Here is a 5391-nt window from a genome sequence, read left to right on the forward strand (position 1 = left end):
ATAAACCAGGAAAAAAAAAAAAAATTTTAAACGAACTTCCAAGAAATAAATCTGTAGGCCCTTAGAAGCCAGTGCATTGTCGTCAGTGTTTTTTTTTTAGCAGTTCTGCAAATTCTGCAACATTGCTGTGGCAGCTAGTGTGAACTGTATATTTGCCATTACTATTTTAAAATGTATTAATTCATTTGGAACAGGACTTCGATCTGAATAAATGCTGTGTTGGTACCTTTTGGTGTTGTAATGTTTTTTTCTTTTTTGTAATATATTATTATTTTTCCCACCAGGAAAGATGCAAGCTGTGCGTGAACATGTCGAACGCCAAAAAAAAAAAATGTTTTGAAGTTCAGCTGACCTACAAATCCTTTTGGGAATGCGGTGAGTGGAAACATCACAATTTCCAGCATTTTTCTTTACAGGAATCAGTCAACTTTGTGGGTAAACTGTCAGCTGTGATGCAAACAGATGTTTTTAATTGCTTTTTAATTTAAAGATAATTTCTGTGCTGTATTCTAAACATAATTCTGCTGTGTTCACAGCTGCCAAAAAGTTCAACATCCCAACCTTGGACTTGAAAGTGTCAGGTTTAGTCGAGGACAGCCAGAAAGCAAACCCAAGAGTAAAGGTTAAATAGTGTTTATTGTCCTGGTCAGAGGGTTGGAGTGATGAGGGAGCGTGGAAACCTCCCGCCAGCAGGGGGAGCAGGACTTGGTGGACTCACAGCCGTGAGAGGAAATGAGCGGACAGAGCTGGGAGGGGGGAGAGAGCCTGGATGCCGGTGATGAAGTTGTAAACACTAGGAGACCTCGGCAGAGGAATCTCCACTTTATAAAGTCAATGGAAAGTCTTTGGCTTACAATGCAAATCCGTGTGGATGGAGAAGGCGAGGAGAAGGCGAGGCGATGGCGTGGCGTGGCGTGACGTGACGTGACGGTAGCTTACGATCCGTGCGGATGCGTGGACAGTTTAGCTGGAATGAATCAGAGAAGACTGACGTTCCGGCAATGAGTGCAGCACAGGCGTGGACTTATGAAGGGGCATGACCAGGTGTCCTCCATGGAGCCTGATTGCTCCCACAGGAAGCCTGGCCAAACAAGGTGAGTGCTGCAGCGGACATGACAGAAAGTCTTTGATGACTCAAAGACAGAAGTTGATGAGCAGGTTTTTGATCTCCTGTTGAAAAACCCAAACCTTGGTGTGTTTGAAATTTGTCTGGCCGAAGATACAAATCCAGAAGGTGAAGTTTTTCTTTTAAATTGTAGTTTATCTATTTTGTTTTGAATGGTTTTGGGTAAATTCCCCTTTGATGCCTGAATTTATTTCCAAGGGAAATAATCTGTGTTTTTGCTTTCAAGTACATGCTAAATTAAGAACATTTTTGAGCTGAAGAGTTTTGATTGTATATTTGCATCAATAGGAGTCTGAGGGTTAATGATTTATTTGACAGGATAGTGTGGGGAACAAAACACGGGCAAATAAGTATGAGTTTTATATCCTATTGCTGTCTTAGACAAGATAATAAATCTGCTAAACTGTTAAGTCGGTCAGTATTTAAAAATCTTTGTTTTTACTTTTTTGTTTTTGCTATCATACTAATTTAAATATTACAGCAACTCAAAGCTTTAATACTTTGACAGATCAGCCGAGTTGTCCTGCATAGAGCTGCAATACCAGTTCAAGTGGAGACACTGAAGTGGACTCAGATGACACCATAATGTTACAACACAGTCCTACAACAAGACGGAGAGTTGAAGACACCTCTCTGGCCAAAGTAAGTAAATAATCTTTTCAGTCATTTCAAGCATTCAAAGTCAGGCTGTCTTTCCAATTCAGTTTAGTTGTCAAACAGTGCAGTAAGGCAGATCATCCAAACTAGTTTAAAGTTTTCTAGGGAAACAGCAGATTGCACCGAGTGAGTAAGTCACAACACATTGAATACATTCTGGAATACTGTCCTCATCATACAAACATATAATTCTTCTGTATTTCCTTCAACAAAGATCTGCATAATTAACACGATATTGACTATACGGGCGACAGTGGCTCAGGTGGTTGAGCGGGTCGTCCAATGACCGAAGGGTTGGCGGTTCGATCCCCGCTCCCACCAGCCAAAAAATGTCGTTGTGTCCTTGGGCAAGACACTTCACCCTCCTTCACTTCACATTCCTTGTGTGAATGTGCATGAATGATCCCGGTGATGGTCAGAGGGGCCGTAGGCGCGAAATGGGAGCCATGTCTCTGTCAGTCTGCCCCAGGGCAGCTGTGGCTACAACCATAGCTTACCATCACCATGTATGAATGAGGAGTGAATGAATAATGGACACAATGTAAGCGCTTTGAGTGTCTTGAAAAGCGCAGATAAATCCAATCCATTATTATTATACAAAGACAGACATTGATTATGCAGTTTTTGAGGGGGAAAAATGTTTTCTGGGACATGGTTTCTGCAGTTCAATTGGAATTCACCTTCAAGTTCTCGACAGGACTGTTTTGCAGAGTTAACAGGCCTTAACTTCCCATCATGCCATTGTTTACGCTCCTGTTACCTTACAGTCCCTCACAACCCCCAAGCAACAGAATTGGCGTGCAATATTGGAGCTATCCAGCCTTCTAGATGTGAGCCAGATGCCAACTCAGACGAGAAGAATGAAGACAAGCGGAGCAGGGAGCTTGTGGCCTGCCAAATGTAGCTTGTACGTAACAACTACAAGCTTTCTCAAATTACATCTTTTCATCTGTTCCTGATTCATCCCAATTTGAGAAAATAAATATTCAGAAACACAGTTTTATTCTTAAATCTTATAACAATATGTCATCATAAAAATGCTACATTTTAAAAAATAACTTTCATTGGAGCGGGTCCCCCATTTTTAACTTGTCGCAGTATTTTTCTCATGATGGGCACGTTTAAAAGAACACGTTTGAAACTGCACATCTGAGAATTCACTCAAATTGGGATGAATCAGGAACAGACAAAATAAAGGCAGTTTGAGGAAGCTCTCTATTGTGACGCACCACATGAAATGAGGTGGGTCAGAGTCCCTCTGCTCTGCTCTATTCTGATGCGTCCACTTGCAGACAAACAGATCCATTAACATCTTCATCATACTTGTCTGAGCTTGATCTAAACTATGGCCGGAAAGCTTCAATATTGCTCAACATTTTGCTTTCACCACTAATGTTAGTTTTAGGTTGGAAGGACTGTAAGCTAGCGGGAGAGGGCGTAAACAAAGGGATGATCGGACATCAGCAGAGGGTAACTACTGTGTCAATAGCCCCGCCTACAACTCAGAAGTTAATTTCTGATCAACTCCAAACCACTCTGCACAAACTGTCTTTAAACATCATCTCAAAGTGCTTTAACCCCAGTAATCAGTGCTTGCAGTTGTATTTTTTATTATTAATATGGACTTTTAAATTTGATCCAATAGGTGGTTGCTGTCATTGGAGAGGATGCATCATCCGTTGAAGGTCATGTGAATGTCCTGCATATCCAGTACAGCAAGGTGCGAGAGGATATACTAAAGAAGTACCCTTTCTTGAAGACAACCTCAGGGGTCAGTGACATTTTAAATCAGTTCTCAGCTTAAAATACATTTTGAATGTCAATATGAGCTGAGACATCTGCTAAAATGATCATTAACAGCTTTAACTCAATTGTAAAAACATTGTAATTTTCTAAACTCATTCATTCATTCATTCATTCATTCATTCATTCATTCATTTTCTTAACCGTTTTATCCCTTTCGGGGTCACGGGGCTGCCGGAGCCTATCCCGGCCACTTGTGGGCGAAGGCAGGGGGGACACCCTGAACAAGTCGCCAGTTTGTTGCAGGGTAGAATGTCCTCACTCACACACCCATTCACTCCCGCACTCACACCTATGGTCAATTTAGAGTTGCCAATTAACCTATGAAGCATGTTTTTGGATGGTGGGAGGAAGCCGGAGACCCCGGAGAGAACCCACGCATGCACGGGGAGAACATGCAAACTCCACACAGAAAGGTCCCCCACTGATGTTCTGTTTTTCACGTCCCCCAGCCGGGACTTGAACCGGGGGCCTTCTTGCTGTGAGGCAAGAGCGCTAACCACTGCGCCACCGTGCAGCCCACGGTTTTTCTAAACTCATATATAAATATATAGTCATTCAAGCCAAGTAATATTTATACAATGAGATCACTAAAGGGAAATGGCAACAAAGAATATTAGACTGTTTTATGTCTTTTGTTTGTTTTAGTTAAAGTGAATGATTAATTTTCTAATTTTCTTCAATTTTCAGTTGTTTGATGTTGACCGAATGCATCCATCACCTGTCAGTTTAAGCCAGCGCTTCAAGGACGGCGTTTACCAGTATTGTGCCAAAGGTGCTTGAGCTTGTTCAAAGAAAAGCTCCATTGGCCAAAGTCTCCAAAGAATCAAGAGAAGAGAAGCTTGCAGAGGATCTACTAGGTATTGACATAAACGTAATCCTTGGTAATCTTTAGTGTGTTTTATAGTTCTTCTTTTTAGAATTCGTATCAATATTATCTTATCACATTTATGCATTTTATTATTTAAATTATGCATTTAAACTTGGTTCTGAGTTTACTTTTTTATTATCTATTTTTAGAAAATGTAGAATGCAGTAGAAAGATGTACTTAAAATGAGGTCTAGTGCTTCTTTTGTTAATGTCACAAGTTTTATTTCATGGTTTAAAAATGGTAACTGAAGTGCTATGTGCTGTTTACAATTGATCAAATGTTAAGGTTATAGTTACAATGAATGCAATGTGAACTGAAGGAAAAATATAGATTTTTCATTATTGTAAAATTGCTAATAATTGTAAATATATGCATCCTGTTGTGACACTGTACATACTGTGAAATGTCAGAATTGTAATTGTTTTGAATGTTTAATAAATGTGATAAACAGTATACTGGTCTTTTAATGTGCTGTATCTGGTACAAATTTGCCATCAAAGGGTACAAAAGGCTTGTCACTGGGGCAGTACCCTTAAAAGAACAAATTTGTACCTTTTTTAAAGGTACATTATGGTACCATAGCACTATAAGGTACAATTTAGTCCACAGAGGTACATATTTGCCTTTGAAAGGTACATACTGAAAGGGTACAGATACGCACCTATATGAAAGGGTACAACATTTGTACCCTTGAGGGTACTGCCCCAGTGACAAGCCATTGTACCTCTAAAGGTACAAATTTTGCACATTTTTTCTGACAGTGTAGTGTGTATGTGGACCATCTTTCTATGTCTTTTCTGATATTGGTATTTGTACGTTAATAGTTATCCAGATATAGTTTTGCTGGGTCTTTAGGTATATTCACCCCCAAGTACTCAAGTGATTTGGCATCCCATTTTATCTTCCATTCCTTTAAACCTTGATTTGCAACGC

At 40.0% G+C, this 5391-nt stretch overlaps 1 long non-coding RNA gene across 4 annotated transcripts in view; it reads left to right on the plus strand.

Moving 5' to 3' along the window:
* Nucleotides 1–4911, plus strand: part of LOC111947338 (uncharacterized) — a 17480-nt gene extending 12569 nt beyond the window's left edge. Inside the window, exons 2-7 of one of the 4 annotated variants that reach the window (XR_013655094.1) lie at nucleotides 285–375; nucleotides 537–1234; nucleotides 1635–1768; nucleotides 2551–2690; nucleotides 3429–3554; nucleotides 4277–4911. This is a non-coding gene — a long non-coding RNA (uncharacterized LOC111947338). The remainder of the gene's footprint in view (nucleotides 1–284; nucleotides 376–536; nucleotides 1235–1634; nucleotides 1769–2550; nucleotides 2691–3428; nucleotides 3555–4276) is intronic. The other 3 variants (XR_013655096.1, XR_013655093.1, XR_013655095.1) reach the window with 3 other exon arrangements.
* Nucleotides 4912–5391: the final 480 nt, after the last annotated feature.

The sequence above is a fragment of the Oryzias latipes genome, chromosome 3 (assembly GCF_053564925.1).
Source record: "Oryzias latipes strain Hd-rR chromosome 3, Olatipes_Hd-rR_3.1".
NCBI lineage: Eukaryota > Metazoa > Chordata > Actinopteri > Beloniformes > Adrianichthyidae > Oryzias > Oryzias latipes.